At 44.5% G+C, this 12,138-nt stretch overlaps 1 protein-coding gene across 1 annotated transcript in view; it reads right to left on the bottom strand.

The window, feature by feature from the left end:
• The window catches only part of stat5a (signal transducer and activator of transcription 5a), a 56,768-nt gene extending 46,192 nt beyond the window's left edge, over positions 1-10,576 (bottom strand). Inside the window, exon 1 of the mRNA XM_086175499.1 lies at positions 10,385-10,576. The gene's annotated coding sequence lies outside the window, so the exon portion shown is untranslated. The remainder of the gene's footprint in view (positions 1-10,384) is intronic.
• Between the last annotated feature and the right edge of the window lie 1,562 nt (positions 10,577-12,138).

Here is a 12,138-nt window from a genome sequence, read left to right as displayed (position 1 = left end):
TTCTGCTCTCAGTCGAGTTTCCACTACTCTTTCCCATAACTTCATTGTACGGCTCATCAACTTTATCCATTGAAAGTTATCACAACTCTGCACATCCCCTTTATTCTTAAAAAGGGGCGCCATCACACTTCTCCATTCCTCAGGCATCTTCCCTCTCTCTAAGACCCTGTTGAATAATCTAGCCAGAAACTCTACCGCTGCCTCTCCAAGACACTTCCCTACCTCCACAGGTATATCATCAGGAACAATGATGATTGACCCGTTACATAAGTTACTAAAAAAAAAATCAATCCCTCCATGGCCAAAGTGCCAATTAAGAAAAAACTTCTTAAAAAAAAAAAAATGAGACCGTGACTGCTGCTGGAACCAAACAGCGTGTTTTAGATGACCATCCTTGAAAAACAGGACAGAGCTTTCATCTCTGCCACATTAAACAAGGAAAACAAAGGCCTCAGCCGTATGGTGCTTTATACTTGGTAGCAACTGAGTGATTATGGTGGAGGCAGCGGGATAATCTGGATAAGCTGAACATGGACACTGAGGTAACACAGAGAGCCGCAGCCACCATCGGCCTGCTCTGGTTTCCCTACCTTAAGATTTTTCCCTCCACCCCCACTTAAATCACTCTTCACCTCTCCACACATGAAGTCTAATGCCATATTAGCTTTCAGGGCATGACTTTGCGCCTTATTCTTGCATCCGCCCTGATGATAAAGAAAGCCAGAAATAACAGGCCAATCAGAAATAAATCAAAGGTGCAGGTTACAAACGACTTACTAAAGGACGAAATAAAAAAAAGGAAGAAATCTGTTAAATACATCGAGCAGTGAGGTGAGGCATGCAACGCTGTTTAGTCTGCCTGTTGCCGGGATTACAGACAAACCAAGCCGATTTTCAAAGAGTTAGGCGGAGGAGCGTGGTATGTGTCGAGACGGAGGGGACGTAGCCTTCCTCCTTCTATAGCATGCACCTTGGCTTAAGTCTGCTTTTTGTGAATGGACTTCTTGCTCCTGAGTAAAACACCATCACATTTTGCAGATTATGTTGGTTCATAAATTTATATACATATATATATATATATATATATATGTATGTATGTATGTATGTATATGTATATGTGCGTGTATGTGTATCCCTGGTGTGCATCCCTGATATATATATATATATATACACACACATACACAAATACACATATTCATTTTTCACCCAGGAAGGAAAAGGAATGTCACCTTACATTTAGCATAGTTCATGTTCCGCAAGCACCTATAAACCTCTTAGTTGAGGTCCTTTAAGGTCATTGATCTAAATCTACATGTGCCTCACTTCTCTGAGTAGATTTCCATTTCTATATGTATTTCCTATATACCCCCTATGTTTGCGAAGCGCCGTTTCTTTTTCTTAAAAGACCATAAAAGGAAATGTTGACACCAATGAGACATGGACCCTCCATTGCTTAACGGTCTATTTTTAACACCCTGTTCTATACCAAAGACTGTGTTCTATACAAACACACCCTTATTCCTCACTGTGAGAAAAACAAAGGGCAGTCACAGCGAATCATGTGAGAAAGGAGAGTGTTTTAATAAGGTTTAATGGTAATGGTGCACAAGATGGCACACTATGTACTGACAGAAGTGATGTGTCACATGTGATGTGGCTCACATGTATGAGTGCCTACAAAGGACGAGCACAGCATCGCACAGAGAGAACATTCGGGATCTGATGGTTGGAGGATGAAGAGCTTGGGTCCACGCAGACTGTGGCGTAGATCAAAACCATAAGGCACTTCTTCAATAAAAATCCACAGACATGTTGTTTTTAATTTTGTTTTGCAGGGACCGACAAAACCGGCTAGCGACGCGCCTGCACTCGTATGACCGCGGCCGCCTGTCACAAACACAGATTAACTCACAGGATCAATACAGGATAGCAGCCCCAGAAATCCATGACTTTGCATAATAGTGCTCCGAGAGCAGGGGCTGATTCCATACAGATGAAGTTGCAGATGGAGTTGAGAATACAGAGAAACCTACACTGAGGCAGTTTTTTTTTTTTTGCAGGGTAGGAAGACTGCCGATATTAAGCAGGAATCCACGCAAAGCTGCTCCCACTCTGAGCGGAGGGATGAGACGTTCCACCGGATCGATGTGGATGTAAAAAGGGTCAGCTGGAACAGCACAATCATGGCAGTGCTGTTGTGTCACACGTTGTTGCCGAGAGCAGGAATGCTAAGTCGAACAGCACGCCGCGGGTCCCTAACATTACAGATCTCCTATATGAGAAAGAGCCTATGCTGTTCATATTATATATATATAATATCTTATGGAGCAACTTAAGAAAAGCTGTTATCAATTTCTAAATAGAGATGGGACACAAGAGAAGGGGGGTGTGCTGTAGATGATAAAATATTAAATTGTTGATACCGCAGACCTCTTTTGCTCTCGAATCCGACACGCAACAAATTATAAATGAGACACAAAAAGTACATCCCTGGAAAAAAAACAACTATTTTCTCTGGTATGTCATCATAATCATTTTTTAATCAGATGCCCCTTACAGTAATCTCACAGATGTTTGCTGTATTCCCAGACATGAGGGAGCTTCCATGACCTAAATCTAGACGTACGAAAAACACGAACACACACACACACACACACACACACACACACAGCTAAATTGTTTATATTGTTCCTCCCTTGTGAATACATTGGGTACTCGTGTCTGTCAGATAAATTGGTGACATTGTTTGCCTCACCTACGGCGTATTTTCTGTCTCCATCTACTTTGTCCGCTCTGTATCTCCTGTATTTATTTGTCTGTGTGGCACTATTGGTTTTCCAACCCATCTCATTTGCTGTAAGCCTCTAATAGGCTTTAACATGGGTGACAACAGAATCAGCTACCTCACATCCTGCTCAATTAAAACACAAGTGTTTCTGTGTGAACCCCTCAGCAGCAGAGCCACTGTAACCCGCAGCCATTTGGTGTGAAAAAAAAAAAGTGGTTTTCTTATAGGAAGTAAATGCTGGACTGTAAAAGAATATGAACGAATATCACTGCAACAAGCCTTTCAACAGGGTACTTGTCTGTCTGTGTACTGACATGACCCCTGCTGCTTATGCAAAAAATGAAGACAAAATTATCTAAATCTATTTCCTCTCGAATTGCCCAAAGTCAGCTTCCTCATGTCAGTGAGAGAAACTCTAGGGACGCTCAAATCATACATTTGCTATGAACCTGATGTTACCTCAGCTTTTGCCGTTGGGGCCGCACGGCAGAAACAGAAATATCAGGTTGTAATCCGCAGCGATGAGACTTTGGTCCTGGCCACTGTCAGCAAAAATAAATAATAACTAGACTTACGCACCGCAGAATATTTTCGCTGCAGGTCTGATGGGTGAAAGGTCTGTGACACGGGGGCTTAGAGAGCCATTTTCACAAACGTTGCAATCAAGACCGACCAGCATTTTTAAAATAACCAGATTGTGAATTTGTCTACGTCGATGACACTAAAGGCATGTCTTGGCCTCCGAAGCGTGGAAATAAACAGGGAGAATCAAAGCCCCCCGCCATCCCCTCCTTTGTGCTGTCCGGACTGTATTTTCTTCAGCAGCCAGTGCGCCGTTAATCACGGGGTCGGTCCCAGGATGTGCAGGTGCTACGCTCATATTAACTCCCTCGTACTTGCACGCGAAACCCTCTGATGTGCTGAATCAAAATACTCCAAACCCATTTATGGACATGTCTGGGAGAGGCACCGATGTCGATGACCCTGCTGCACATCTGAGGGGGTTATGAAGCTCTAAATTATGTGATCGCAAAGGAAAGCACCGCTCATTTTCGCTGGACCTGGTGCTGATGTCATGAGTACGTGTTGCTTGGCTTGTCTCTGAACGCCCGGGGCAGCCTGGAACACAGAGGCTGACTGTGAGTCTGAGCCCTGACCTTGAAGAGGCGGTGGGGGTTGGGGTGGGGATGGGGGGTGCTTTCGGAGCGTGTTTCCTGTTCCGGGCGGCCCGAGGTAAATTGACTTGCACTGTATTTAAACAACATGGGGAAAACACAAGGCGAGGTCAAAGAGTCTGACAGAAATAAACCCGCTGCAACTCGGTGACACCCGATACTTAAAGTGGACTCTTCCTGTCTGCATCCGGCACACCTGGAGTGATGGGAGCGTCTACCAGCGCCTCAGGTTGCAGGCGCCAGGATGTGAATGCGCGCCCGATCGTGCAGAGGGGTCAGCACCCTAACCCTCAGACTGAGCTGAGACCAGCAACGCCAGGCTTAACCAGACTGAGAAAAATCGATATCTAAGAAGGTAACTATTGGAAGGAACGTTTATCATCCTAGGGCAGGGGTGAGCAAACTACGGCCCGCGGGCCACATCTGGCCCGTTGGTCTATTTAATCCGGCCCGCCAAAGATTGGTACAGAATTCATTCTTTATGTGAATGATTGGATCAATGAATATGGGAGCTCAAACAGGAGATTATTTCATTTTTGGAGCTACTTGAGAATTTTCCTGAGCTGAACGACACAGATTGGCTTTTTGATTTAGCCTTTACTGTGGACATACTGACACATGAATGAGCTGGACGTGAAGCTACAAGGGAAAAAGACAGTTTGTGCATGAAATGTGAGCAAACGTCAAAGCCTCCAAAACCAAGCTGGCTTTATTATCAAAGCAAATGTAATGTTAACAAATGCTTTTTGTTTTCTTTTTCATTTGTATCGTATCTTGTGGTGACCTGGCCCGTCTTTCAAGTTTTCAAAAGTCAATGCGGCCCCTGAGCAAAAAAGTTTGCCCACCCCTGTCCTAGGGAGAGGCGTCAACCAGTTGATGGGAATTAAAAAGAATCACTATTTTATTTTAAAAGCTGGAAAAATGTACAGAAGGGAGGCTGGATGTGCCCTTTTGAGCAACAAGGAATGAGATATGTCAAGAACTTTAAAAGTACATTTAAAAAATGATATGTAAACGATATATGACTATAGTAATAGTGTCTTTCTGATTACACACTGATTGACGAATGGAAATATCGTCTATAAAAGTCACACTATCTCAAATGTTAAAATTCAGAATCTGAGACACTTACACTTGTAAGTTACAAAACATCTCGAAACATGCAAAGGTCCCCGGTTACGAGGCATGAAAATACAGCCATGCGTCTACAAATACGCCTCCAGTCAAGAAGTGCTTGTCAGATGGCTGAGTCACTTCATGTTGCCGGCCGGTGACAAACTGCGTGATGTCTGGAGGAAGGCCAGCGGGTCGGCCGATAGAAGGGCGACGGCAGGGAGAGGACGGCCATGAAAAGACACAATAGACTCCCAGCACTTTTTAAAACTGACTGGAGGAGAGGGCATCAGAACACTTGCATTCATGTGTTATGTATGAAAAGGATAATAATCCAACATCCTGCCTGAATACTACAATCACTGAAGAACCCCTACAACACCTCGGTAATCGTCAAGTCAGGAAATTGACATTATCAACAGGAGATGGGGTTGATCTTCAGAACTGGCCAATATTCTGCCTGCAGGCTGCCTTCTTTCAGCCAGCAGCTAATGTTTATCTGCTGATGTTGCTGATCGTTTGATTGAAGGTAGTTTCACAAATGATTTTAGGATTAAATTTGAGCTCCTCCGCAGAGCCTGGCACGCTCAAGGCTGCTCCTTGAGACGGCAAGGATCGGACTCGACGTGAAAAAGCGGGAAGGAAACATTCAAACATTCAGCCCAACCTCATGATTTAATTACAGACGTGCCGGCGAAGTAGAAATTTCAAAAATCAAAAGCATTTTTTCACTTTGCTCCACCAACATGAAGCCTCGTTTCCATTCAAAGTCAAGACTCCAAGTGACGCAAGACCTTCGAAGCGCCCGTGGCTCCAAGAGGATGGCCGTCCTTAGAGTTTGCAACGTGTAAACACCTCCACCCATCCCCGAAATGAGAGAAGTGAGAGATAGGTAGGTCAATCAATAACAAACTACCCCGTTCCACAGTTTAATTGTATATTTAGCAGCGAGGTGCTAAATATACGGAATCTTTTATACTCAGACAGACAGACGGACAGAGAAGAACTTGACTGCACTCATCCGGTTTTATTCCTCCTGAGGCATAGAAGTCCAATCGTGGGCAACACATGGCGATGTGTTTTCTATAATGTAAATAATCAAAGCAGGTCTTAAAGGCAGTCTTTGAATCACGGTCAAAGTTTACATCATTCGACGTCTGCCAGTATTTCAATGCACAGTAAACCTGAACGAGGAGCCACCGGTCTCACAGCGTAGCTGTGTAAAAATAAGACGGCCCTTCATCTGGGCCAGGAAAATCCCTCGTGAACCTTTCCCCACGCTGACCTTTGTCCGCTATCTACTCACACAATTTCATACCAGATATGCAAAAAGAGGAAACACCATCAGCAGCGTAGGTGGACTTAAAGCCCACCCATTCCTCGCTTGATTTGGGATTTCCTTTTAAATTGCTCAGTTAAGTGGCCGCAGAGTGCTCTGGCTATCCCGGTCGTCAAAAGATAATAACCTCGCTCCTCCGCTTCAGTGGCTCCTGCCGGAACGCTGTGCTTTACATTGGACGCTGCGGTCCGAGCCAGAGTAAAATACTGATGAACGCGGCAGCTGTTAGGGGTGGGAATCACCTCAGCCCTCTCGCACTGTTTGACAGCAGCACCGCTTCAAAGACCAGCAGCTGAGGTGAAGTTTTCAGCTGCAAATTCTCTCCCCGGCTTCTCTGGCACATGTTTGTCTATCTGAGAAGTTAAAAAAATCTCGGTTCGCTTTGTCTTCACTTACATTCTAATGCTGCCAAATGCAATCCTGCAAAGCCGCCGACAGCCGTGTTCATGATAAATACAATGAATGGCATGTAGGTATAAATACATATGAAACAAAACTTCAACATGAGCCGTTTGGTTTATTGGATGTGCTCGGTCTTCTCGGGCTGTCTACCTTCATCATACCACGGCTCACTGAGGCGACTGCTGACGGGAAGCCGAGAGGATTTCAATGAAAAAGAAAAAAAAGCGGAACTTTATCAAGATTCCATTGAAACTAGCAGAAAGACAGTGAGGAACTCTTATGAAAGTACTGATATAACCCTGCAGAAGTAACTAGTTAGCCGGGCATCAGTGTGCAGCAGGCAGTGACCATGGGACAGAAGAGTACATGCTCTGCATGCCAACAATCAGCCACGCTGGGCGACAGATGGATCAGAGCCTCTCGGCCTAGACCAGACTAATAGCTCAGGGTCACATGACCGGCGGATTAACGTTAGCCCAACTGAAAGGGGGTGGAGGTGAGGTGACTTGTCACCACATGCTTCCTGATCACTTCCCTTTAAATGTGTTTCCCTCTCTCTATCTCTCCTTCTCCCTCTCTCTCTCTCTGTCTCTCTCGCTCTGAACGCCTCCTCGACCCGAATACGACTTCAATGTCACCTCAGGCAAAAGCAGCTTTCCTCTTTCACCCCAAAGTTTCGAATTGCGAGCGCCGGATCGTGAGTAAGTCAAATGATCGAACTTTCCTACCTGATGCTACGGGCCAGTCATCTGCGCCTTATGCACCCCCCCGCCCGCCAATGTTTTATAGGTTTGAGAGCAGACGTGTTGGAAAATCACCACAAAACACTGAGAACTGGAAAGAAATGATCAGCGTGGTTCCGGGCTGTAAACCAAAAGCCGTTCGTTCCGCCGATCGACGCCTCATTCATTAAAAAGTTTTTTGTTTGTTTTTTTTTTTTGACAGTGAAATGCATTAATTGCCATGGAGGCACAAGAAACACACAAAAGCTCAGTTGCGCAAACAATCCCAAAGTGCGTGCTCTCCCGCCCCCTCTGCCCCAACACAAGCACACACAACCGTCATATCATATGATTTTCATATTTCCGGACGAGCCTCATGTAACCGAGCGTCATGTAACAGGTGTATTGTTGGGATGTGACGCAAACATGTGACGCCTTCACCGCTGCAAGTGCAAACAGACGAGGAGTAGACGGCGGGCTCGAAACAGGAGCAATCGGCGGTGACAGGCTAGGATAGCTTGTTTTTTTTTCTTTTTTAGACAGCATGTTGATGCTGGGAGTAAAGTCTGTTTATTCGGGTCAACAGAAAGATTGGTGTTTGGGTTCGGGGGAGGGGTCAAGCAGGTAAGTGTTGACTTAAGGCCTGCACAAGAATGGAGTTAAGGTACAGAGGAAAAGATCACCAAAGACAAATAGATAAATTATCTGATTTTTGATTCAAAATGGCATTATTCCTCCCATAGACAAGTCATGGGTTCACTGAGGAATTGTCTATCAATGTGAAAGAAAGCGTGAATGGTCGTGTGTTTCTATACGTCACCCAGTGAATGACAGGCAACCCGGCAAGGTCAAACTTCCCCTCTCGCCCAATGACAGCCGGGAATAGCTTCATATAACTTGCATCAAAAGTTTGCAACTTTCGCATTTATAAATGTATTATATGTACTTCTTTTAGCCCCAAGTTAAGGCTTGTGACGCAGCTCATTTCTAATATGGTCATTTTGTCAAAGTGTTTTTATTTCAAGAACTGAAACCAATTGTGTCACCAACACTGAAATCACGAGAGGTCACAGTAATCCGTTGGTTGTGAAGCGTCCGCGGTGATGTTTGCTGAGAGATTCAAATGAAATGCTTTCACACATTCCTGACATTCCGGCGTCACGGTCGCAGGGGCTCCGAACGCCGACCACTCCGACCCTCCTGGTGTCATCACTGAATTCAAGTGGATCTCCATCAGTCTCTTTTAATTCCTCAATCAGTTTTTAAAACACCGGTATCTCCAATAATCAATAACCGGGGGGAAGGGCGGGTCAAGGTCAACACAATGGGGAGAAGTTGCAAGTTCATCTAAAGGAAAGCAAAAACCATATCACTCCGGGACATTTGCAGGACAACGGGGCTGTAGATGCACATCAGACATTCGCAGATAAACTTGCCGCAAATATGGAAAGGCACACACACAGACACACACACACACATAAATACAAACATACATACATACATACATACAGACGTGTGCATGCAAATGTACGTACACACACACATGGTGCTCTGCAGTCTTGGATATCACATTAATGCATCAGTGACATTATACTTCTGTTTTTACACATGCAGGAACAAAAGTGTCGTGATAGGAGAGTCAAGCGTCGCAGCCTTGACAGTCAGTTATCTCTAAACCATGCGTGCCGGCCGAGGTAAAAAAACAACAAAAAAACAAAAACAGCGACAAAACAAAACAATATATCCTCTGTTTCACAGCAACATGCAATTAGGCAACGCAAGAGTTCAGCCAAGGTAACCCAAGTCACCCGGAGACGGGGGATGATTAGCGTCGGGAACCATGAACCTTCGAACTGCAACTGTGTGATGGTCTAAATTCTGGGAGAATGAGACTGTACCGATCAAGAGTTTATTTCAAGGAGGATGATAAGATCTCAGATCCCTGGTGCCGCCACCACTATAAAAATACAAGACATGATACCAGATGACCAGATTCACCAATGTCACAAACAGAAAACTCACAATGCCGACTTGTTAATTGTGTTATTTTCTGGAAGCCTGAGCCTGAACGTTTGACTGAAACTCATACTAGATTTAAGGACGTAGTTCGAGCACATCCAGGAGAAAGGGGATGAAAAGTTTTGCTTCACTATGGAGGCGAACTGGGTCCTCCTCATCATTTTTCATATTATTTGGAGCAGCTTATCTTACTGGGATGTGGCAAGTTAATCTTGATTTACGCATAAATGAATACATATATATATTCATTGCATATCTGCATATGTGCATGTGGGTATTATCGCTGCGGGGTTGCCATGTCAGCAGGTAAATACGTAAAAGTGCAGCCGATGGACTTGTGTTGACGGGATCCGCAGCCCGTGTCAATCAATCCCCGCAAACGTGGGAGTAAAAATGCGTGACAGGGCTGCGCGTTCGGGAGTCAACCCACGCCGAGCGACAGTACCGCGAGTGGACAGACGCACTTTCGGGTCGTGTTTTCACCTGTCAGAACTTTTTTTTTAAGGGGAGGGGGTCGCATACAGGAACGTTTTGTATAGATCGTGCCTTCGCTCCTCAAGCAGCAACAGCAACAACAACAACACCTTTTGCGTGAACTCTACACCTTCCGAGGCTGCAGCGGAGTCCGACCCAAGCGCAAGCGCACTCGGCCGCCACAAAAATAAAAGTCACGCACTTTCAAATGAGAAGCTAATGATGATAATCGATCAATCAATCAAAAATGAAAATAAAACTGGAGCCGAAACGTGCACGCAGGCTCTGCACGCAGTTTGTTTACAAAGAAACGGGACTAGATCGTTGTCGCGGCGGCGGCGGCGGCTCTTACCTCCGCGGAGCGACTGTCGCGGCTGCTCCTTCTCCTAAAACACGGGCGGGTGGAGGGAGGGTGGAAGGAGGGGAGAGCGGCGAGCCACGGCGGTCCCACCGTCCGGTTCCCAACAGTTCGCCTCTCTCTACACACTCACACAGACACACACACACACTTTCTCCCCCCCCCCCCCTCCTCCCCTGTCAAACCGCCCACTTCCGGCAGTTCTCCCACGTCGCTGAAGAGTGTTGATGTTTGACTGACGTGAACTCACCGTATATCACGATACTTCTACTGTTATTTGGATCACAAATATTATTGTTGTTTTCTTCTCAACTTCCGGAATATCCATTAATTTGAAACGGCGTTTTCCGCTCTCATCCACGTTGGATGTGTGTTTTTGGGCGGGTGCACTCGCGCGCTAGGCTTCATGACGTCACGATCTTTGACGGCGATAACGCTTGGTTGAACTTTACGAATTTTTGATTTTAATTATTAGCGATAATTGTGATTAATAATGCTAATAATAAAAAAAATATCGGATCGCGAAGCGGAAAACGTCACGTCGAAGTGACGACGACACCTGATGCACAACACCTGTGAAAATTATGTTTTCGTTCGATACCTGAGAAAAATAAAATGTTAGATAAAAAGATTGAAGAGGGTGATTCGGAAAGAAATTGTCTGTAAGTGGTTAAACGCCTCAGATCGTAACGTCCACTCAAACTCACTTTTCTAGTACTTTTCAAACGCATAAATGAGAACAGCGCCACCCTGTGGCGTGAAGCGGTATTATAACGTCTGTCCACGTCTTCGTCGAACACAATCTCAATTAAACGTGAATGAAGTGAAATGTTATTTTCCCCACAGTTGCACACACTTGTTTCAGGGTTTAATTGTTTTTTTTCTCTCTTTTATTAAACTATCACTTGTGATAAGCAACACCTGAGGTGTGAAAGAGATAAGGTGGTGGGAAACGAAAACTAAACCTTGGTGAAATGAATTAGAAGACTATGATTGCCGGGAGGCCTGTTTGACTGCCAGAGCAGAATATTTGCTGGCTGTATAAAATAAAATTAAAAAAAAGGAAAGGAAAAAAAAAGGGTCTGCTGCTTTCGATGAGGGAGGGATGAACAAGAGATGAATATTTTTTCAAGTCTCACTGCATCCTTGTTACCTCGCTGAACCCTTGCAGTCATACACGCGTATTAAAATCCATGTGGAAAACCTGATGGAAAAGCCTTGTAATCTAACTGGCTCAAATCAAGGGCCATTATTAGTAATAGCCTCACAATCAATATTTAGATTGTGTTTCATAAACTAGTCTTTCAGCCCCAGGAAATATGAATTAATAAAACAACAAAAAAAACGAAATTAAATGTTGGGATTCATTATGTTTTGATGCTGTTTAAGTATACGAACACGTTCCTCGCACTGACAAGCATGATTATCTCTTTAATTAATCCTGTTATGTCAGTGATTTAAATGTTGAAACTTGAATTAACAATTATTCGTTAAACCGGAGGACATTCATTTAAATTAAATGTTGTCAAATCAACTTGCTATTACCAGTCTAGTAAAAAAAGCAGTCGGTTTAAAATGTAACGAAATATATTAAGTAAATATACTTAAAATGCATCTTTTAGGGAGGTCCCCTCCTACACACACACACACACACACACACACACACACACACGCACACACACACACACACAGAGGTCCAGCCTACTGATCTTGCAGCAGCAGTATATTCCCTTGAAGCCCCGTCGATT

The sequence above is a fragment of the Fistularia commersonii genome, chromosome 28, assembly GCF_037954325.1.
Source record: "Fistularia commersonii isolate RoL2024-O1a breed Wild chromosome 28, RoL_Fcom_v1.0, whole genome shotgun sequence".
In the NCBI taxonomy this organism is placed as follows: Eukaryota; Metazoa; Chordata; class Actinopteri; order Syngnathiformes; family Fistulariidae; genus Fistularia; species Fistularia commersonii.
The sequence above is the reverse complement of the archived record's forward strand: the minus strand, read 5'-3'. Positions and strand labels throughout refer to the sequence as shown.